The following is a 24,264-nucleotide window of genomic DNA, read 5'->3' on the forward strand; positions in this document are numbered from 1 at the left end:
CATCAGGTACTCTGGTGCACCACATAGCCCAGCTTAGCAGTCTTGATCAGGCAGTGGAGGCATAACATTAGGTACTCTGGTGCACTACATAGCCCAGCTTGGTAGTCCCAGTGAGGCAGGATTGGATGACATGAGGTACTCTGGTGCACTACATAGCCCAGCTTGGCAGTGCCAGTCAGGGGGTGAGCAGGCCAGGCGGGCAGGGAAGGCCCCGGTGGTTGCGCAGTGGGATTGGTGTCGGTCACACGGCTCTCCGCCCAGGCTGAGGCCCAGCAGTGCCATAGAGACGCGGCCTTCCCTCCACCTGCCGCCCGCGCACGGCTCCCCCTCCCCCCGCGCGTTGCGCACTTGCATATCACACAGGGCCTCACCTGCCGGTAGAAGAAGGAGAAGCAGCGCCGCCGCTGTGCTGCCGCTTAGGAGAAGCCGCCGCCGCCTCACACCATTCAGGTGACGAGCAGCAGAAGAAGCGTCTCTCGGCCCTGGCAGGACGGGCTCGTCGTCATTCCCCTTCCCCCACCCCCACGGGGGACTCGGTGGGAGCAGAGCGGGCCCGGGGGTGGTCGCACGCGGCTCTCCGGGTCACTCAGAAATGTCGCCGCCGCCGGGGAGAGTCAGCCAGGGAACTGTGCTCGCGACACCTCCTGAGAGCGCGCTTCCCGCCGTGCGCGAGCTTCTCCGGGCCGGTTACGCGCGTGCGCGCGCCCCCTTCCTTCTTCTGACGCGCTGCGTGCGCCGCCAGGCTTCTCCTTCCCGCCCTGTTTCTTCAGCTCCTCCTCCTCCAGAGCGAGCCGAGGTCCCGGATGTGCAAAAGGAGGGGAGGGGCGGGGAGAGCAGAACTGGCTGGGGATGCGATGACGTCATCTTGTTAGGGGCGGCTTGTTGGACAGGTTGACAGCGTTGTCAGAGTGCCAAGTAGGAGTGTGCGGTTGCCTGGGCGGTTCCATCGCAAGTCGTGCTGGCCTGTATTGATGGAAGAGATGTGGTCATAGGCGACGTGCAGCCGTTCAGACTTCAGTTTGTTTACTATATTAAAATGAATGTGTGGATCTTTTCAAAATGTGAGTCTGCAGGAGGGGGTGTTTACTCATTTAAATAGGAACCGCAGTGAAAATAATGTAATGGAAATAAAAATGTTAATTTTTACAATAATTATGTATAAATGATTTAGTCACTGTTTGCCCTCTGTAAAATCTTTCCTGTCCCTGGTTTACAGTCTGACATTTATCACATGGTGACATTTTTCTGCGGGCAGGTGATGTCTGTGAAAGGAGATGCTGCTTTTTTGGCAGTTGGAAACAGCTGTTATTTCCCACAATGCAACAAGGCTCCCACAGGAATTTCACCACAGTATCAGCCATATAGAGACCCCTGATGTCTGAGAAAAAGGAAAACATTTCTCATGGGAAAGGGGGTACCAGCTACTGATTTGGGATGAAGTTCAATCCTTGGTTAAAGTTTCTCTTTAAAGGGAAGGCCCAGGGAATCTCTATATATGATTGGCAAGTATCTCTGCATCCGTTTTTGTCCCTGTGTCAGTGCTTTTTAGCACTGTGCATGTGCAGGCACAAGACGCAGAGACACTGCCAACAGCGGGCGTCACGGGGGGGGGGGGGCGGCGTGTGTGAGCATGCGTGCGGTGGTATAGTGAAAGACCTAGCCTGTTTTTAAACGGCCTTAGTCAATAGTCCTATATAATAATACCTAAGTGTCTCTGCGTCCCATGTCCCTGTGTGTGTCCTTTTGTTGCAGTGTGCAGGGAGGGACGCAGGGACATAGAGAGCAGCTTGCAGGGGAATCTCTATATATGATTGGCAAGTATCTCTGCGTCCGTTTTTGTCCCTGTGTCAGTGCTTCTTAGCACTGCGCATGTGCAGGCACAAGACGCAGAGACACTGCCAACAGCGGGCGTCACAGGGGGGCGGGCGGCGTGTGCGAGCATGCGTGCGGCGGTATAGTGACAGACCTAGCCTGTTTTTAAACGGCCTTAGTCAATAGTCCTATATAATAATACCTAAGTGTCTCTGCGTCCCATGTCCCTGTGTGTGTCCTTTTGTTGCAGTGTGCAGGGAGGGACGCAGGGACATAAAGAGCAGCTTGCAGGGGAAGACGGGGCCAGAAGGGCGGACGTACGCTCGGCGGCGCGTGTGCGCACGCACGGTGGGCTTGTACAGCGGTTGTGCACACGCGTGGCAGTGACAGACCTAGCCTGTTTTCAAACAGGCTAAGGTCACTAGTTTAAAAATAAAAAGTTTACTTACCTCGGGCTTCCTCCAGCCCATGGCAGCTGTCCTGTGCCCTCGCTGCAGCTCCGGTGGCTCCCAGTCCCCTCCAGTGCAGATGCCGACCTCGCCAGGTTGGCATCTTCCTGCGCTCCAGCGTGCGGCTCACGGAGTCGCACTGATGTCATCCGGGCTGTACTGTGCAGTACAGTTCAGATGATGTCAATGCGACTCTGAGAGGCGCTCGCGCAGGCGCAGTCGGCGTCTTGAACCGGAGGGGACTCTGGGCTACCAGCAGTGAGCAGAGCTGCAGTGAGGGCAGAGGATGGCTGCAAGGCGCTGGAGGAAGCCCAAGGTATGTAGATTTTTTATTTTTGTAGTAGCTAAAGAGATTCCGAGGGGGGTTAAAAGTATCCCCTTTTCTTAGATCTCTCTCCTTTAAACACAACAAGGCAATGATAGCTGAGTGAGTTGTGCGCCCCCTCCTATTCTGTGTCCTGAGGCTGGAGCCTCTCTTGCCTCGGCCCGGCCCTATTCAGATGGACAACTGAACTGCAAGCTTGCTGAACAATTCAGCGGCATGTCTGCAGCCATGACGGCAATGAGTGCAATTCGGGTGCAATTTAAAGGGACCCTGAGTAGTACCGAATAATAAAAAATGTAACTTACCTGGGGCTACCTACGCATCATCGCGGCGGCTAGCGTGACAGTCCTGCGCATGCACGGTTTAGAGTTTTAAAACCGTGCATGCGCAGGACTGTCACGCCAGCTGCTGCGATGATGCGTAGCGGGCGGCGTGATGACGCGGGACATCAGGAACCAGGAAGAACCAGAACGATACCCGGCCGGGTTGTTGCCGGTAATGGATCTGCCAGAGGGACACGGACAGGAGCCAGAAGGACGCCAGGGGACCTTGCAGCCTACGGTGGGCTGGAGGAAGCCCCAGGTAATTGAAATTTTTGATTATACGGTACTGCTTAGGGCAGGGACGGATCTAGAACAAGTTGCCCCAAGTTGCGCCTGGGGCAAGGTCAGGTTTTGGCGCCTAAAGTGCCATTCCCCATCCAAATTTTGCCGCCTTTTTAAGAATTCAACAAACTGCGCCTGGGGCAAGAGACCTGCTTGCCCCCCCCCTAGATCCGTCCCTGGCTTAGGGCCCCTTTAAATGCAGCAGAATGGCAGTGGTTGTAACATCACACATGTCAAGCGCTGAGCCGTGGTGGCGTTGCCCGGAGTAGAGCAGCACGACATGTTGTATCTGAGTGCGGCTGAGCTCACTTGTTATTCTATGAGGGGGGGGGGGTGAGCACCTGTCTATCGCCAGTATTAAGCACTAACAAGCGCCTGTCCAGTGTAGGAAAGCAGCTGACTGGCGGTGAATTCACTTTTTACTGCAGGGACTTCATCTGCACAGGAATCACGCTAGAAAAAATTGTGCCGTTCTGAACGAAACAGAAGTTTTAGGGCTCGTTCGCGGTAGGATGTTATGGAGTGAGGTTAGGGAGGCATTGCAACACGGAACGACGCAATGATAGGTCTACGCAACGTTCACAGTGCAACGTTAGCATTGCGGTGTAATGTGCTGCGTTATGGTAACGCACTGCTGCAGAAAGTGACTGCTAAACGCACACGTAAACAAGTACAGGGAAGCATACTTTTCATTGTCTGTATGCTTCACTGTACCTCACTGTGTAAGACAAAGCGGCCGTAAGATGTGGTACAACTTATTTTGTTCCGTCCCTCTGTGAATCTAACCTCAAGGTTAGAGTGGAACTGAACTCTTGCACAGGACAGGAGGAAAACAGAGAGAAATGCACCCTGTATGTATTCAGAGAGTTTAGCCTCTCTAATTCCCCCTCATCTGTGATTAATCACAACTGTAATTTGCGCTCTCAGCTGTGTCAGCACAGGAATTCTGCAGAGCAGCTAATTTGTAAACACAGGATGTTAACGTTATGTTTGCTTCCATGAAAGCAGGACGTTGACACGCTGCAGATTCATTGCAGGATTTCTATCAGATGTAACAAAGAAATGTTTTTCTTTAACCCTCCTGGCGGTCTATTAAAAACCGCCAGGGGGCAGCGCAGCAGTTTTACATATTTTTTTTTTTAAATCATGTAGCGAGCCTAGAGCGTTCAGGATATCCCGAAAGGACGGGATTTCCTGGAGGGCTTCCCCCGTCGCCATGGCGACGGGCGGGATGACATCATCGACGTTGTGAGTTCCGATCCACCCCTCAGTGCTGCCTGGCGCTGATAGGCCAGGCTGCGCAAGGGGTCTGAGGGGGGGGGGGGGGGAGCCTGGGCGGCGCAGTGGGTAGCGGCGAATTGTCGCGGAGCGGCGGCAATCGGTGTGCACGCGCAGCTAGCAAAGTGCTAGCTGCGTGTAGCAAAAAAAAAATTGGCAAATCGGCCCAGCAGGGCCTGAGAAATCCTCCTGCGCGGCTTACCCCGAACTACGGGTTACCGCCAGGAAGGTTAAAGGTTATTATGCTAATGCTTATCTTTTAGAGCAGAGAGGAAGTTCTAAATTCAGATCCGCTTTAAACCCAAACATCAAAGCTCACTGACTAGCTTGTGCGACTCCCTGTCCTGACACACCTCCTGCGCACCTTGAGGTATTTCAAGAGGATGTCAAGTTTTCTGTAGTGTGTCCGCAGTTATCCAGTTTTCTGTAGTTTGTCCGCAATGATCAAGTTTTCTGTAGTGTGTCCGCGGTTATCAAGTTTTCTGTAGTGTGTCCGCAGTTATCAAGTTTTCTGTAGTGTGTCCGCAATGATCAAGTTTTCTGTAGTGTGTCCGCAATTATCAAGTTTTCTGTAGTGTGTCCGCAATGATCAAGTTTTCTGTTGTGTGCCCGTAGTTATCAAGTTTTCTGTAGTTTGTTCGCAGTTATCAAGTTTTCTGTAGTGTGTCCGCAGTTATCAAGTTTTCTGTAATGTGCCCGCAGTTATCAAGTTTTCTGTAATGTGCCCGAAGTTACCAAGTTTTCTGTAGTTTATTCGCAGTTATCAAGTTTTCTGTAGTGTGTCCGCATTTATCAAGTTTTCTGTAGTTTGTTCGCCGTTATCAAGTTTTCTGTAATGTGCCCGCAGTTATCAAGTTTTCTGTATTTTGTGCGCAGTTATCAAGTTTTCTGTAGTGTGACCGCAGTTATCAAGTTTTCTGTAATGTGCCCGCAGTTATCAAGTTTTCTGTAGTGTGTCCGCAGTTATCAAGTTTTCTGTAGTTTGTTCGCCGTTATCAAGTTTTCTGTAATGTGCCCGAAGTTACCAAGTTTTCTGTAGTTTATTCGCAGTTATCAAGTTTTCTGTAGTGTGTCCGCAATTATCAAGTTTTCTGTAGTTTGTTCGCCGTTATCAAGTTTTCTGTAATGTGCCCGCAGTTATCAAGTTTTCTGTATTTTGTGCGCAGTTATCAAGTTTTCTGTAGTGTGACCGCAGTTATCAAGTTTTCTGTAGTGTGTCCGCAGTTATCAAGTTTTCTGTCGTTTTACAGCAATTATCAAGTTTTCTACAATGTGCCCATAGTTATTCCTGGCAGTTATCTGTTCCCACCTTTAAATGCGTGGAATTGTAATACCAGATGCATAAATGCTGATCCTGCCACTCACAGGCTTTTTGTAAACTAAGATGTAAAGTGGCTGTCCATGTTTGTTGCTAAGGATGTATCACAGTAATCAGCGCTGGAAAATACTGGCAGCGAACCCGAGTCTGCTGTAGAAGTCTCAGCCAGCATTGTGTAGCAGTTATTATCGGATCAAGTTTTCTGTAGTGTGTCCGCGGTTATCAAGTTTTCTGTAGTGTGTCCGCAGTTATCAAGTTTTCTGTAGTGTGTCTGCAATGATCAAGTTTTCTGTAGTGTGTCCGCAGTTATCAAGTTTTCTGTAGTGTGTCCGCAATGATCAAGTTTTCTGTTGTGTGCCCGTAGTTATCAAGTTTTCTGTAGTTTGTTCGCAGTTATCAAGTTTTCTGTAGTGTGTCCGCAGTTATCAAGTTTTCTGTAGTGTGTCCGCAGTTATCAAGTTTTCTGTAATGTGCCCGCAGTTATCAAGTTTTCTGTAATGTGCCCGAAGTTACCAAGTTTTCTGTAGTTTATTCGCAGTTATCAAGTTTTCTGTAGTGTGTCCGCAATTATCAAGTTTTCTGTAGTTTGTTCGCCGTTATCAAGTTTTCTGTAATGTGCCCGCAGTTATCAAGTTTTCTGTATTTTGTGCGCAGTTATCAAGTTTTCTGTAGTGTGACCGCAGTTATCAAGTTTTCTGTAATGTGCCCGCAGTTATCAAGTTTTCTGTAATGTGCCCGCAGTTATCAAGTTTTCTGTAGTGTGTCCGCAGTTATCAAGTTTTCTGTAGTGTGACCGCAGTTATCAAGTTTTCTGTAATATGCCCGCAGTTATCAAGTTTTCTGTAATGTGCCCGCAATTATCAAGTTTTCTGTAATGTGCCCGCAGTTATCAAGTTTTCTGTAGTGTGTCCGCACTTATCAAGTTTTCTGTATTTTGTGCGCAGTTATCAAGTTTTCTGTAGTGTGACCGCAGTTATCAAGATTTCTGTAATGTGCCCGCAGTTATCAAGTTTTCTGTAGTGTGACCGCAGTTATCAAGTTTTCTGTAGTGTGTCCGCAGTTATCAAGTTTTCTGTCGTTTTACAGCAATTATCAAGTTTTCTACAATGTGCCCATAGTTATTCCTGGCAGTTATCTGTTCCCACCTTTAAATGCGTGGAATTGTAATACCAGATGCATAAATGCTGATCCTGCCACTCACAGGCTTTTTGTAAACTAAGATGTAAAGTGGCTGTCCATGTTTGTTGCTAAGGATGTATCACAGTAATCAGCGCTGGAAAATACTGGCAGCGAACCCGAGTCTGCTGTAGAAGTCTCAGCCAGCATTGTGTAGCAGTTATTATCGGATCAAGTTTTCTGTAGTGTGTCCGCGGTTATCAAGTTTTCTGTAGTGTGTCCGCAGTTATCAAGTTTTCTGTAGTGTGTCTGCAATGATCAAGTTTTCTGTAGTGTGTCCGCAGTTATCAAGTTTTCTGTAGTGTGTCCGCAATGATCAAGTTTTCTGTTGTGTGCCCGTAGTTATCAAGTTTTCTGTAGTTTGTTCGCAGTTATCAAGTTTTCTGTAGTGTGTCCGCAGTTATCAAGTTTTCTGTAGTGTGTCCGCAGTTATCAAGTTTTCTGTAATGTGCCCGCAGTTATCAAGTTTTCTGTAATGTGCCCGAAGTTACCAAGTTTTCTGTAGTTTATTCGCAGTTATCAAGTTTTCTGTAGTGTGTCCGCAATTATCAAGTTTTCTGTAGTTTGTTCGCCGTTATCAAGTTTTCTGTAATGTGCCCGCAGTTATCAAGTTTTCTGTATTTTGTGCGCAGTTATCAAGTTTTCTGTAGTGTGACCGCAGTTATCAAGTTTTCTGTAATGTGCCCGCAGTTATCAAGTTTTCTGTAATGTGCCCGCAGTTATCAAGTTTTCTGTAGTGTGTCCGCAGTTATCAAGTTTTCTGTAGTGTGACCGCAGTTATCAAGTTTTCTGTAATATGCCCGCAGTTATCAAGTTTTCTGTAATGTGCCCGCAATTATCAAGTTTTCTGTAATGTGCCCGCAGTTATCAAGTTTTCTGTAGTGTGTCCGCACTTATCAAGTTTTCTGTATTTTGTGCGCAGTTATCAAGTTTTCTGTAGTGTGACCGCAGTTATCAAGATTTCTGTAATGTGCCCGCAGTTATCAAGTTTTCTGTAGTGTGACCGCAGTTATCAAGTTTTCTGTAGTGTGTCCGCAGTTATCAAGTTTTCTGTCGTTTTACAGCAATTATCAAGTTTTCTACAATGTGCCCATAGTTATTCCTGGCAGTTATCTGTTCCCACCTTTAAATGCGTGGAATTGTAATACCAGATGCATAAATGCTGATCCTGCCACTCACAGGCTTTTTGTAAACTAAGATGTAAAGTGGCTGTCCATGTTTGTTGCTAAGGATGTATCACAGTAATCAGCGCTGGAAAATACTGGCAGCGAACCCGAGTCTGCTGTAGAAGTCTCAGCCAGCATTGTGTAGCAGTTATTATCGGAGACTGACAGAACTTGTTGGTATGACAGCCCTCTCTCCTTAGCAACCAGCAGCACCCAGAGCATGGGAGACCGAAAGCTGTGAGAAGTATGGGGGAAGGGATCTATTACAGTTATGAACTAGCGGCTAGAGGTGGAATTTTCCATAATAGCAAAACTTAGAATAAAATAAGTAAACTGGTCATTGGAAACAGATGGGGCTCAGTTAATAATAGTAGCACAAATAGGCCCACCCCAATTCTTTGTTAAAGGAATACTGTAGGGGGGTTGGGGGAAAATGAGTTGAAGTTACCCGGGGCTTCTAATGGTCCCCTACAGACATTCTGTGCCCACGCGGCCACTCACCGATGCTCCGGCCCCGCCTGCGGTTCACTGCTGGAATTTCAGACTTTAAAGTCTGAAAACCACTGCGCCTGCGTTGCCGAGTCCGCTCCCGCTGATGTCACCAGGAGCGTACTGCGCAGGCAGAGTACAGTCTGTGCCTGTGCAGTACGCTCCTGGTGACATCAGCGGGAGTGAGGACATGGCAACGCAGGTGCAGTGGTTTTCAGACCTTAAAAGTCTGAAATTCCAGAAGTGAACCGGAGGCGGGGCCGGAGCATCGGTGAGTGGCTGCGCGGGCACAGGATGTCTACGGGGGTCCATTAGAAGCCCCGGGTAAGTTAAACTTATTTTCCCCCAACCCCCCCTACAGTATTCCTTTAAGGGCCCATTCACACTTGAGCGTTTTGCCGGCGATTTCGGCAAAACGCTCAAATGCTAGCGCTTTTGAAAGTGCTAGTGTAATAAATCCCTATGGGCCTATTCTTATTTGGGTGATTTGCGCTAATTGCCGCAAATAGCCAAAAATCGCAAAACGCAAACGCGCAGCCTCACCATTTTCAGACGATTTCCCGGCGATCGCGTTTCAGTGCTATAGCAGCGCTAAACGCGATCGCAGAGAAATCGCTGCACTGTCCAGTGATTTTTCCTCGTGACATCGCGGAAAAATCACTCCCGCAAAACGCCGGCAAAAATGCGCTTCTAAGTGTGAATGGGGCCTCAGTGCTCTTTACTTTACCATACTTTAATTTAAAGTGAAACTACAGGCAAAACTTAGTGGCCTATTCAATAAGACCTGCCAGTCTTCTAACAGATCGGCACAAGTTTGATCGCCACCTTTTTTTTTTAAAACGTTGGCCCTTTCACCCGCCCCCCAAAGACCAGGCCATTTTTCACAAAAATGGCCGCTGCAGCTTTAATAGCTCGCTGCAGGACCGCACAACTCAGCACAGAAGAGATTTTCCCCCTCCCCTCCTTTTCTCCCCACCTCTCTGATCGCTCCCCCTATTTATTTTTATTTCCACAAATATTTATTGTATTAATTTTATAATAAACTTCCTTATTTATTTATTTTTTTTCTGAGCGGCCTTTCCATGTCAGTTCACGGAGGGTGTCTCCGACCGTGAACAGCCGGAGAGCCGCCGATAGCGGCTCGCCGGCAAAATGTAAACAGGCGGGGAAGAAATCCCCGCTGTTTACATGATACGGCGCTGCTGCGCAGCAGCACCGTAAGTCAGATCGGCGATCCCCGGCCTCTGATTGGCCGGGGATCGCCGGCATATAATAGGCTGAAGCCTATCCCACAATGGACAGATATCCGTCCTGCGCAGCCCAGGAAGGGAGAGGGAGGTAAGGGGAGGGAGGGAGCGCACAAAACGCTGCGGAGGGGGGCTTTGAGGAGCCCCCCCCCCCCCGCTACCCACTAATGGCCGGCGGCGATCAGACCCCCCCAGCAGGACATCCCCCTAGTGGGGAAAAAAGGGGGGTAGTCTGATCGCCCTGCTGCACTGCTGATCGGTGCTGCGGGCTGTAGAGCCCACGCAGCACCGATCAGTGAAAATTCCCCTGGTCGGCAAGTGGTTAAAAAAATTGTGCAGATTGCAGATGTGTTTTTCCCCACACACATGAATAGGAAGTAGCCTATAGAAATCAATAGGCTGTAGTTTTCATGTACAGTAGAACCTCGTTATAGTAAACTCCAAGAGACCAGGAGAAGTGGTTTACTATATCAGAAGCTTACTGTATCAGAACTTGTCATTTTCATGCGCATAAAGTATACCATAGTGCTGTATTTCAATTCAGTCAATAATTGGGAGTCATTTTTTCATTTCTAATGGCATTTAATTGAAAATGCAAACCTAAAATAAAACCTTTCATTTCAATAGCAAAAATGCACCACCAGCGATCGGCACCACACAGTCAGTCAGACCACACATAGAGACACGCAGGCGGCCAGAGTCTCAGATATTTTGGCCTTACTTGTAGTATACAATACTTGTGGCATACAGTAGTGGATAGCACCAGTTACTCTTTAGCAAGGATGCACATTTGGGAGACAGACTACAAGTGTCTAGAATACGAAAAAACGAGAGGAGAGAGGCAGGCACTCTGTGTAGTGACGTGGATGTCAGCAGCTGCATGGATGGCTGCTGTGTGTGCACCCCCAGCAGTAACTACGTGCTCCAGATAGTGTCGAAACGAAGTAGCAAACAATCTGGAGAGAAAAGGTTATTTGGCACTGTAGCTTTTATAGAACGTGGCAAGTGTACATAAAAGGATGAACACAAATCACAATGAGCAGTTCAATAGTGAAAGTTCCTTGTACTTATCATGCGTCTGATGGAGTGAGGGAGATGGCTGTGGGCGCCAGTGGGTGCACGGCCTGACGACCGTTTCGCTACGGGGTGAGCCTTGCTTCTTCCAAGGCCTGAGTGCACGGTCGTAAGGCCGTGCACCCTCTGGCGCCCACAGCCATCTCCCTCACCCCATCAGAAGCACGATAAGTACAAGGAACTTTCACTATTGAACTGCTCATTGTGATTTTTGAAACGTGCGCTTTGGGTCCTCAGAAAGAAAAGCACTTTACAAATGTTTAATTGTTGTTGTTGTGTGAAAAAAGCCTAAAGCTACGTACAGACATGCGATAACGATCGTTCGTAAGCAACGACGAACGATCAATTAAGGAGAGAAATGAAAAGGTCGTTAGTAAAGAGGTGCTGAAAGTGGCAAACGATCAGATCGTTTCCGAACGAACGATGCGGAAGTGACGAACGTATGATACAGCGCATCTATTATGCTAAACGTTATTCAGATTAATGAACCCGGAACGAACGTCATTGTTAATGGCCAGTAGGAAAGAGGAAGTTGCGTACAGATATATATATATACACAGAGAGAGAGAGAGATATAGATAGATATATCTCTATCTATATACATCTATCTACATCTATATATACATATATATATATCTATATACATATATCTATATACATCTCTCTGTCTCTCTCTCTCTCTGTCTGCGCATGTACGGTACTTAACGAACGATCGTTTTTGTAACGATCAGCATACACACGTACTTTTGCTAACGATCGTCGTTACAAAAAATCCGCCAGGACGGATTTCCAGTTTGCAACGACTTCAGTCGCTGATCGTTACCCTTAACGATCGTTAGCGGTTATTTTGTAACGATCATCGTTATAAACGATCGTTAGTCGTTCGTTACCAACGACTTTAGTCGCATGTCTGTATGCCCCTTTAGACGGACCCTGTGTTGGAACGGTGGGCTGAAGAAGGATCCAGGAAGCCTCTGGACTGCCCAGAGGCTTCCAACTAATGAGGTAAGTATCTACTTTTCTTTTGTATTTACTTCAGGAATGCTTTCATTGAACTGAGCTGTGTAGAAATTATATCAAATACAATACTGTGTGAAACAGGTGAGTGGATTGAGCACCTGAACTGAAAGTGGTAGCTGGATGTGTCTACAGATGAGCTGTTCAGAGCATGCACAAACAGAGTTCCTAGAAACTTCGATTTTTTTCTTGCACCTGCCTTGAACAAACTTAGGTCATTTTAATTCTTGAATCTTCTTAGGCCTTGTTCATGTCTAAAATCGCAATCGATGACGCCACCGTTCTGCGATTTTGTAAGCTATTATTTTTAGCACCTCCCGGCTCTTACCTGCGTGTTGTGATTTTTTATAAAGCGCTTTGCTTTTGCAGAGCGATTTGTTTTTTCACTTCCTGACACAAGTCAGGAAGTGAACTCTTTGATAAATACAATGGGCCTGATTCACAAAGCGGTGCTAACAGTTAGCACGCTGGTGAAAAGCCCTTTATCATGCCTAAACTCAGTTTAGGCATGATAAGTTTAGGTGTGATAAGTTTAGGCGTGATAAGTTTAGGCGTGATAAGTTTAGGCGTGATAAGTTTAAGCACCAACTGGGTTAGCAACGCAGTGCACAGCTGATCAAAAGTTTTGCGCTAGCAACGTCTGGTGCACTTCGCATAGAATTTAATGACGCTGCTTTGCGTGCGGGACTTTGCGCGCGATCTAAACTTATCTAAACTTATCATGCCTAAACTTATCATGCCTAAACTTATCACGCCTAAACTGGCTTTTCACCAGTGTGGTGCAATGGTTATCACGCCTAAAGTCTCTAACTGGGTTAGCACCAGGGCCGAGCCTGGGCGGGTGCTGCGGGTGCAAGGCACCCAGGCGCCTGCCTCTGAGAGGCGCCGCCCGGCCGCCGCTCTCCCCCTGTGGCCGATGCTCGCTCCCTCTAGCCGCCGCGTCAGACCTCGATCAGGCGGGCGGGCGCTAGGACCTAGCACGCCGCACTGATATGCGGAAGTGACATCACTTCCGCATATATAGAGCGGGTTAGTCCAGCGCCCTCTTACTGGTCTACCTAGACTGGGCACATATACCTCCTGGCTACCTATGCTGGGCACATATACCCCCTGGCTACCTATGCTGGGCACATGTACCCCCTGGCTACCTATGCTGGGCACATGTACCCCTGGTTACCAATGCTGGGCACATGTACCCCCTGGCTACCTATGCTGGGCACATATACCCCCTGGCTACCTATGCTGGGCACATATACCCCCTGGCTACCTATGCTGGGCACATATACCCCCTGGCTACCTATGCTGGGCACATATACCCCCTGGCTACCTATGCTGGGCACATATACCCCCTGGCTACCTATGCTGGGCACATATACCCCCTGGCTACCTATGCTGGGCACATATACCCCCTGGCTACCTATGCTGGGCATATATACCCCCTGGCTACCTATGCTGGGCACATATACCCCCTGGCTACCTATGCTGGGCACATATACCCCTGCCTTCATATGCTGGGACATATACCCCTGCCTACATATGCTGGGACATATACACCTGCCTACATATACTGGGACATATACACCTGCCTACATATACTGGGGACATATACCCCTGCCTACATATACTGGGCACATATATCCCTGGCTATATATTCTGGGGACACTGGCTGTTTGTCATTATGTGCATTTGCTGGTGAAAAGCTGTCTTATTATGTGCATTTGCTGGTGAAAAGCTGTCTCTTATTATGTGCATTTGCTGGTGAAAAGCTGTCTCTTGTTATGTGCATTTACTGGTGAAAAGCAGTCTCTTGTTATGTGCATTTACTGGTGAAAAGCAGTCTCTTGTTATGTGCATTTACTGGTGAAAAGCAGTCTCTTGTTATGTGCATTTACTGGTGAAAAGCAGTCTCTTGTTATGTGCATTTACTGGTGAAAAGCAGTCTCTTGTTATGTGCATTTACTGGTGAAAAGCAGTCTCTTGTTATGTGCATTTACTGGTGAAAAGCAGTCTCTTGTTATGTGCATTTACTGGTGAAAAGCAGTCTCTTGTTATGTGCATTTACTGGTGAAAAGCAGTCTCTTGTTATGTGCATTTACTGGTGAAAAGCAGTCTCTTGTTATGTGCATTTACTGGTGAAAAGCGGTCTCTTGTTATGTGCATTTACTGGTGAAAAGCGGTCTCTTGTTATGTGCATTTACATGGGGAAAAGCTGTCTCTTGTGTGCATTTAGTGGGGAAATTTTGTCAGTAAAAATAATCTTTTGTCAGTAAATTTTTAGGTATTTGTCAGTAAAAAATAACGTGAAAGGGTGGCAACACTGGCAGTCTGCGTGGCGCAACGGGAAAGATACAGGCAGCCCACCTTGGGCTTGGCAGGGGGGAGGAGCCGACGTCAGCGAGCGAGAGTAGGGTGGCCGCAGGCAGCCATAAATACGCAGTGTGTGACTGCGTCGCACTCGCAGAGCCTCTCAGCCTGAGTCAGTCCAGAGACTAGCAGACTCGCAGGAAGCCAAAGCCAGCCAGGAGCAAGCCCATGGAAGAGGGGTAGGAATGGGGTATCACATGCATGCGTAAAGAGGTAGAAGGTGTGGGTGTGATTAGGCAGGACATGGGTGTGGTTATGTGGTTGGGCGCGGTTAATTTAACCACTCCCATAGGCGCCAGAGAAAATCTTGCACCCAGGTGCCAGGCACCCCAGGCTCACCCCTGGTTAGCACCGCTTTGTGAATCGAGCCCATTGGGCCTGATTCACAAAGCGGTGCTAACAGTTAGCACGCTAGTGAAAAGCCCTTTATCACGCCTAAACTCAGTTTAGGCATGATAAGTTTAGGTGTGATAAGTTTAGGCATGATAAGTTTAGGTGTGATAAGTTTTTAGGCGTGATAAGTTTAAGCACCAACTGGGTTAGCACCGCAGTGCACAGCTGATCAAAAGTTTTGCGCTAGCAAAGTTTGGTGCACTTTGCATAGAGTTTAATGGCGCTGCTTTGCGTGCGGGACTTTGCGCGCGATCTAAACTTATCTAAACTTATCATGCCTAAACTTATCATGCCTAAACTGAGTTTAGGCATGATAAAAATGGTTATCACGCCTAAAGTCTTTAATTGGGTTATCACCGCTTTGTGAATCGAGCTCATTGTATTTATTTTTAAAGGCACTGGGGAAATCGCTATACCAAGTGCCTTTTCAAGCATTTTGCGATTTCCCTATCGCATACATCGAGGCAAATCTCCCCAAAAATGGTACAGGAAGCGCTTTGGTGAGCAGATCAAATTGAACTGCTCATATGGGAACAGTCTCATAGGGAATCATTGCACAAGCATTTTTTTAAAAAAAAAAAAAGCCAAAAGCACCCTAGGGGCTTGATTAATAAAGGCATGATAACACTAGAGATGTTGCAAACTGTTCGCTCGGCGAACATCTCTGGGGCTTTTACTACTTCCGGGTCGCTCTGACCCGGAGTAGTACGCCTGCGCTGCCCGGCGAAGCGCGTCCTAGATCGCGCTCCTGTTGCCGGGCACTCTCTGCGCATGTGCGTGACGTCGTTCATGATGTCACGCACATGCGCAGAGAGTGCCTGGCAACAGTGCCCGGCAACAGGAGCGCGATCTAGGACGCGCTTTGCCGGGCAGCGCAGGCGTACTACTCCAGGTCAGAGCGACCCGGAAGTAGTAAAAGCCCCATGTATTCAGAGATGTTCGTCGGCGAACGGTTCGGGAACCGTTCGCCACATCTCTAGATAACACTTATCATGGTCTCACTAGCATTATAGCGCGGATAACGTTTTTCACGCGCAAATTTGCTTTTGCGCACAAAAACGTTACATGCATTATAGTGTGCGCAAAACGCTAGTGCGATCATGATAAGTTACCACGGCTTTGTGAATCAAGCCCAAGGTATGAACAAGCCCTTAGGGATGTTCTCAGTTCTTCAATAAAAAGTATGAATATATGAGTTGTACTTATGTAACGTTACATAATTCTGCCATTTGAGTTTTTTCCATGTCAATAAACCATTGAGTTTTGCGTTGCCGAGAGAACAAAGTAGGTTGCAGAAGCCTTAGCAGATAATCTGCCCGGTCATCCAAGAAAAGAGGGATTAGCCATGAATACTGGAAAAAAAAACATATTTAGTGCAACGGCATGTGACATGCTAAATTTGTAAAGATTTCACCCAAGGAGAACAATTCCAGCTCTACCAAAACTGAAAGAAACAGTGCGATTGTAGTCACTATTTTTTTTTTAAAGTAAACCTGTAACTTTGAGGGAGGCAAAAGTTAAGGTGGGTACACACGTCAGATAAAAGTCTTTGGAAGATGAAGGATCACAGACCAATTTTACCCCCTTCCATGTAGTATGAGGGCATACTCTACACAGTCTATTCTATGGAGCTGAACTCCCCATCAGATAAAAATCTTTGCAAGATGCTGCACACAAAGATGCTGCACACATGCAACAGATCAGTATCTGCAAAAGATCCGTTCCTGCAAAATGCATTTATAGTCTATGATATGTGCAGATCATCATACACACCTTGTTTAACAGACATTCATCTGCAGATCAGATCCACCAGGATGGATTTTCAGATCTGCAGATGATTGTCTGATCTGCAGATGAATGTCAGTTAAACAAGGTGTGTATGATGATCTGCAGATCTCATAGACTATGAATGCAATTTGCAGGAACGGATCTTTGTCAGGAACAGATCTTTTGCAGATACTGATCTTTTGTGTCTGTACAGCATCTGTGTGTGCAGCATCTTGCAAAGATTTTTATCTGATGGGCAGTTCAGCTTCATAGAATAGACTGTGTAGACTTTAGAGTATGGCTCTTACACTACATGGAAGGGGGTAAAATTGGTCTGTGATCTTTCAATTTCCAAAGACTTTTATCTGATGTGTGTACCCACTTTTAGATATTTAGTGCCCTGTTCCACAGGTGGCTGTACTGCATGTCAAGGGGCTCGATTCACAAAGCGGTGCTAACAGTTAGCACCGTGGTGAAAAGCCCTTTATCATGCCTAAACTCAGTTTAGGCATGATAAGTTTAGGTGTGATAAGTTTAGGTGTGATAAGTTTAGGCATGATAAGTTTAGGTGTGATAAGTTTAGGCATGCTAAGTTTAAGCGCCAACTGCGTTAGCACCGCAGTGCACAGCTGATCAAAAGTTTTAATCTAGCAAAGACTGGTGCACTTTGTATAAAGTTTAATGGCGCTGCTTTGCGTGTGGGACTTTGCAAGCGATCTAAACGTATCTAAACTTAGCATGCCTAAACTTATCACACCTAAACTTATCACACCTAAACTTATCACGCCTCAACTGGCTTTTCACCAGCATGGTGCAATGGTTATCATGCCTAAAGTCTTTTAGGCATGCTAACTGGGTTAGCACCGCTTTGTGAATCGAGCCCAATGAGTAGTTACCTGCCAAGAACCAGCGAGCAGTTGGGCCCTTTTCCAAGAGCAGTTTATAGACAGTGAAAAGACTGCCTAAAGGGGGGCTCTGGCTACCTAAAGGAAGGGTGGGCTCTCTGATGACCTCAAGGGGGGGCTCTCTGGCTGCCTAAAGGGAGGCTCTCTGGTCACCCAAGGGAAGGGGGGGTTCTGGGGTCTCTGGCCACCTGAACAGGTGCTTTTGGGCTACCTACAGGGTGGGGGGCTACATCTGGATAAATAATACTGGGGCCTCTGGCTAGCTATATTGGGGCTACTTAATACCAGGGCACACCTCTCACAACAGTGTGCCCAAGTAGGGGGGGAGGGGGTTGGGCACAGTTTGGTCTGAACTGATTCACATCTAGGCACAGGGATTAGATTATGAGCTCCTCTGAGGGACAGTTAGTGACAAGACTATGTACTATGCAAAGTGCTGTGTAAATACAGTAATAATTAATAATAATAATAATAAAATAATAATCATCTAAACTATTACTACGACAACTAAGACTTGCTAATGCTGCCAGGTGTTTAGACAGATATACAATTATTTTTATTATGTACTGAAAATAATTATAAAGAAAATGGATATTGAAAAATACAAACAAAACAAAACTAGACATTTCCTTTAAGCTTGTACAGCTGAGACAGTGAAAATGTGCTGATCTGCAGAACTGGAGACAAAAGGGCCAGTTAATTACACATCTAGGCCAGCAGGACAATTTAGCCTAGAGTTAAAAATCTGCCAGTGTGCCCCTTGTTGCTAGGCAGCCGTGTTTGTTGACAGTGAATCCAGCCTGGGCCCAGCCTGTCAATGAACGCTGAGGGAGGCCCCCGTCCTGTATGGTAGAGCCTGATGATTTATACTGGTCAGTAATAAATGACTGGGAAATGCCATGAAAGCCTGCATATCGCATGACGGCTTCAATACATGTGTAGCAAACAAGAAATTCTGATCATTTGTGTCAATATTACAAATCTACTAGATCTACAGTATAATAATTCTAATACTATTTAAGTCTCTGCTAGTAGCCCTGCATGCTATCCTGCATTCATTATTTGTGCAGCTCTCTATGGGCATTTTATTGTGTCTAAAGGTGGCCATACACTTATAGATTTGCAGCAGATTCGACCATCAGATAGATTTCTGTCAGATGCCTGTTAGTGATGTTGCGAACTTCCGATTTTCGGTTCGCGAATCCGGTTCGCGAACCTTCGCGGAAGGTTCGGTTTGCGGAAAAGTTCGTGAACCGCAATAGACGTCAATGGGGAGGCGAAATTTGAAAAATAGAAAAAATTATGCTGGCCACAAAAGTGATGGAAAACATGTTTCAAGGGGTCTAACATCTGGAGGGGGGCATGGCGGAGTGGGATACACGCCCAAAGTCCCGGGGAAAAATCTGGATTTGACGCAAAGCAGCGTTTTAAGGGCAGAAATCACATTGACTGCTAAATTGCAGGCCTAAAGTGCTTTCAAACATCTTGCATGTGTATATATCAATCAGGGAGTGTAATTAGAGTACTGCTTCACACTGACACACCAAACTCACTGTGTAACGCACCGCAAACAGCTGTTTGCGTAGTGACGGCCGTGCTGGACTGATGCGCAACATGGCCAGAGTGTAGGCCGTGGCAGTTTTCCAGCCCATATGGTCGCCGGGCTGTGTTAGCTCAATGATAGAACAACAGTGACTGTCCAGCTGATCAAATTTGGTCTGTCCACAATGAAGCAACGACCTTATTATCTTCTTGTATGTAGGTAGGCATAGGTAGGAGTCCCAGTATAGGTAGGTAGGCATAGGTAGGAGTCCCAGTATAGGTAGGTAGGCATAGGTAGGTGTCCCAGTAGTTAGCTAGGCATAGGTAGGAGTCCAAGTATAGGTAGGTAGGTGCCGCAGTAGTAAGCTAGGCATAGGTAGGAGACCCAGTATAGGTAGGTAGGCATAGGTAGGAGTCCCATTATAGGTAGGTAGGTGCCTCAGTAGTTAGCTAGGCATAGGTAGGAGACCCAGTATAGATAGGTAGGTGCCTCAGTAGTTAGCTAGGCATAGGTAGGAGACCCAGTATAGGTAGGTAGGCATAGGTAGGTGTCCCAGTAGTTAGCTAGGCATAGGTAGGAGACCCAGTATAGGTACGTAGGCATAGGCAGGTGTCCCAGTAGTTAGCTAGGCATAGGTAGGAGTCCCAGTATAGGTAGGTAGGCATAGGTAGGTCCCCTAGTATAGGTAGGTAGGTAGGTGTCCCCGTATAGGTAAGTAGGTGCCCCAGTAGTTAGGTAGGCATAGGTAGGTGTCCCAGTATAGATAGTTAGGCAGGGCCTTGCTCGCACAGTAATAACAATTACCAAGGTCCAGCTGCAACAGATAGGGCTGTATAATGTCAGTGTCAGTGAGCAACACACATACAAAAAAAAAACACATCTGGAAACCATTAGCTCTCAAAAGAGCTGTTGAGGGGTGCTATTTTAGCAATAACAATCAGCCAGGAGCAAGCCAAGAACCTAACTAATGTTTCCCTAGGAGAAAAAATCTGCAGCAGCTCTCCCTAGTCTGTCTATTTGCAGCAGGCACACGAGTGAGTGTCATGGCCAGCGAGCCTGCCTTATATAAGGGGGGTGGGGCTCCAGGGTTTAGTGTAGCCTGAATGGCTACAATGTGCCTGCTGACTGTGATGCAGAGGGTCAAAGTTGACCCTCATAGTGCATTATGGGGCGAATCGAACTTTCGAAAAAGTTTGCCTGCTGCAGGCGAACGCGAACCACCAAAGTTCGCCTGGAACCGTTCGCCGGAGAACCGTTCGCTACATCTCTAATGCCTGTCAGGTCAAATCTGACAGGAATCTATCTGATGTGTGCCACACACTAGGAACAGATTTCCAATAAATTTCAGAATTAAATCTATTGGAAATCTATCTAAATGCATTAGATCCAATGCAACTCTATGGGCCATCGATCTGCTGCTGGCAGATTTTCCATCCTGTCAGATAGATCAAATCGATCAAAATCGGCCACAAATCGATCAATTTTATAGAATCTATTTCTGATCTATGGCTGAAATTGACCAGTGTATGGGCCCCTTAAAGGACTTACGAGCCCAAACAGCTAAAAAAAGATAAGTACCTTATTCAGTTTTAAATGCACGGAGGACGCCGTTCGCGCCCTCCGTGCAGTTCCGCCGGGTCCCCGCAGTCTGATCGCCCCCCGTGCCGCTCCCGACCCCACGGATGGGGTCGGGCTCCCCTTCCTCTCCTAAGATGGCCGCCGGAGCCGGCCGCGGCTGCGCAGTCCGCATATGCGTTAGTGCGGCTGCGCAGCTCTAGGGCCTCCCCCCTCGATCCACGCTACTCTGCGTGGATCGGGGGGGAGGGCCCTAGAGCTGCGCAGCCGCACTAACGCGTATGCGGACTGCGCAGCCGCGGCCGGCTCCGGCGGCCATCTTAGGAGAGGAAGGGGAGCCCGACCCCGTCCGTGGGGTCGGGAGCGGCACGGGGGGCGATCAGACTGCGGGGACCCGGCGGAACTGCACGGAGGGCGCGGACGGCATCCTCCGTGCATTTAAAACTGAATAAGGTACTTATCTTTTTTTAGCTTTTTGGGCTCGTAAGTCCTTTAAGACCTCTTTTCCACAGGCAGCTGAGAGGTTACCAGGCAGCAGCAAGCAGTGGTGAGAGCTTGAGAGGTATTTCACTGCCTATCAACTGTCCATGGAAAAGAGGCCTTAAAGTGTACCTGAGACAGGGAGGGGGATAGAAAAAATGTAAATGTACCTGGGGCATTCTCCAGCCCCCTTCGGCCTGATCGCTCCTCGCCGCCGTCCTCTGCCTTCTCGATCCTCTGTAAGGGCTTCTGTAAGTTTTGCAAGTTGGCGCATGCGCAGTGCGGTTGCATGTGCTCCCCCGTCTTGCTCCCGTGGCTGGGAGCGTTCTGCGCAGTAGTACTGTGCAGGCGCAGAATGCTCCCAGCCACGGGAACACGATTGGGGGCATGTGCACGGACAGGCCGCACATGCGCAGTAAGCCCCGACTGGCCAAACTTACAGGGAACACTTAGGGAGGAACGAGAAGGCAGAGGATGACGGTGAGGGACGGACCAGTCCGAAGGGGGCTGGAGGAAGTCCCAGGTATGTATACATTTCTTCTATCCCCCGTCCCAGGTTCCTTTTAAAGAGGAACTTTAACCAAGAATCAAACTTCATCCGAATCAGTAGCTGATACTCCTTTTCCCATGAGAAATATTTACCTTTTCTCAAACAGATCATCAGGGAGGTCTGCATGGCGGATATTGTAGTGAAATCCCTCCCACAGTGTGATGTCATGACCATGGTCCTGTGAACTGTCTGTGAACCTTGTTGCATTGTGGGGAAATAACAACTTTTTCCACTGCCAAGCAAGCAGTATCTCTCTCTGTGCGTAGAACTCTCAGTAACAAACATTCCGTACAGATCACCTGGCAGAACTAAAGATTTCGCCACCAGTGATACATTTCAGAAGGTAAATCAGGGAGAGGAAAGATTTTACAATGGGCAAACACTGACTAAATAATCTATAAATGAATATTGTAAAAAAAAAAAAAGAGCAATTTTATTTATTGTGTAAAGTTATTTTCACTACAGTTCTTCTTTAAGGGCTCTTTTACACTTTTGGCAAATGGGAAGCAACACGATGCAACTCAGTGCAACACATTAAGTGTAAAACGGCCCTAAAAGATACATTCAGGCCTCGTTCACAGTCAGACGTTGTGTTGTGTTCAGGAACACAACAGGACAAAAAATCCGTACGGTGCATTACGGCCACTCTACGTCACATACAGTGAGGTACAGTGAAGCATACAGACAATTAACAGTATGCTTCCCTGTAACTGTTAACAGGTGCATTTATTAGAAACACACTGCATGTAGTGCATTACCATACGCAACACGTTACACCACAACGCTAACGCCGTACTGTGAACGTCGCATAGACTTATCATTGAAGTGCATTATTCCATGTTGCAATGCCTACCTTATTGTCCCACTGTGAACGAGGCCTCAAAGTGTATATACAGCTATTCAGGTTTTTACCTCTTCCCCTGCATAAAGCCTTAAAGTGAATGGGAACCGCATTTAAAAAAAATGAGACAGATACTTACCCAAGGTGAGGGAAGGCTCTGGGTCCTATAGAGCCTTCCTGCTCCTCTCCTGGTCCCCTCGATCCAGTGCTGGCTCGGCCGGTAGCAGTATTTGATTAAATTAGTCAAATACTGCTTTATCTGGCCAAAGGAGGCTTCAGAAGTCTTCAGGGAGCCCGAGTGCTCCTGAAGAAGGGCGTCCCTGTACTGCGCCTGCGCAAGCACACGCTCTCTTACACCCTCACGCCTGTGCAGTATGGAGCCGCACGTCTTCGGGAGGACACGGCTCCCGAAGACTTCCAAATACCTTTTCAGCAGGGGGTTGAAACGCAGAGGGGGGGGGGGCAGCACAGGATAGAGAGCACCGAGAGAGGAGACGGAAGGCTCTATATGACCCAGAGCCTTCCCTCTCCTTAGGTAAATATTTCCTTCATTTTTTTTTAAATGCGGTTCCCATTCACTTTAAGCCTATACCTTTACGACCATCCTTTTTTCACTCAAGACACAACTAAAATGTTAGTACATGCTCTTATAATATCTCGTCTGAACTATTGTAACATACTACTGTTGGACTACCAACTAACAGATCGCCACCGATCCAATCCATACTGAACTCGGCTGCTCGTCTCATTCACCTTTCTTTTCGCTCTTCCTCTGCTGCTCCTCTCTGTCAAGCTCATCATTGGCTATCAATTAACCAGAGGATCCGGTTCAAACTCGAAAGCCTCATCTACACGGTACAATTTTCCGTCATATCGGATCGCCACGGAGTATGTTGGAGCTTTATAAATCTTTAAATCTATATATATAAAATCGGATGTATGTATGTATGTGTGTATGTGTGTGTGTATGTGTGTGTGTGTGTATGTGCCGCGATCACTCGAAAACCCCTTGACCGATTTGAACGAAACTTGGTATGCAGATCCCTTACTACCTGGGATGATATGTTCTGGGGGTCTCGCGTCCCCCCTGCACATGTGGGCGGAGCTACAAACAGCAAATCAGATTTCACCCATTCAAGTCAATGGAAAAAATGTAAAAGGCTGCCATTCTCACAGTAATCAAGCCAGAGTCCCCACACTTGGCACAGTTGGTCACTTGGTGACTGAGGTTACAAATCCAGGAAAAGCGTGCGGAGCATAAAACAGCCAATCAAAATTCAGCCATTCATTTTAAATGGGAAAATGTAAACTGCAGCCATTCTTACACTGTTAATCGCAGGGTTCTCAAACTTGCCACACTTGGTCACTGGGTGAATGAGATTAAGATTTTGGAAAGTGGGTGGAGCCTACAACAGCCAATCAAAATTCACCTATTGCATTTAAAGGGGAATATTTAAACTGCTGCCATTCTTACACTGTTTATGACAGAGGCTTCAGACTTGCTGCAGTCAGTCATTGGGTGACTGGGGTCCAAATTCACTAAAGGGGCGGGGCCACAAACAGCCAATCAGATTTCTTTGCTGGATAAACTGCTTCCATTCACACATTTTTGATGCCAGGAACCTGAAAGCTCACAAAATTGGTCATTGAGTGACTGTGTGACAAGGTTACACAAAGTGGGTGGAGCCAAAAACAAATTTTACAGGGAAAATATAAACTGCAGCCATTCTTACACTGTTAATGGCAGGGTTGTCAAACTTTGCACAGTTGGTCATTGGGTGAATGAGATTAAGATTTTGGAAAGTGGGTGGAGCCTACAACAGCCAATCAAAATTCAACTTTTGATTTTCAAAGGGAATATTTAAACTGCAACCATTCTTATACTGTTAA

General features: G+C 47.2%; 1 protein-coding gene across 1 annotated transcript in view; it reads right to left on the bottom strand.

Moving 5' to 3' along the window:
- PPM1A (protein phosphatase, Mg2+/Mn2+ dependent 1A) overlaps nucleotides 1-766 on the bottom strand; it is a 78,159-nt gene extending 77,393 nt beyond the window's left edge. Inside the window, exon 1 of the mRNA XM_068254429.1 lies at nucleotides 372-766. The gene's annotated coding sequence lies outside the window, so the exon portion shown is untranslated. The remainder of the gene's footprint in view (nucleotides 1-371) is intronic.
- Between the last annotated feature and the right edge of the window lie 23,498 nt (nucleotides 767-24,264).

The sequence above is a fragment of the Hyperolius riggenbachi genome, chromosome 9, assembly GCF_040937935.1.
Source record: "Hyperolius riggenbachi isolate aHypRig1 chromosome 9, aHypRig1.pri, whole genome shotgun sequence".
NCBI classification, from domain to species: domain Eukaryota; kingdom Metazoa; phylum Chordata; class Amphibia; order Anura; family Hyperoliidae; genus Hyperolius; species Hyperolius riggenbachi.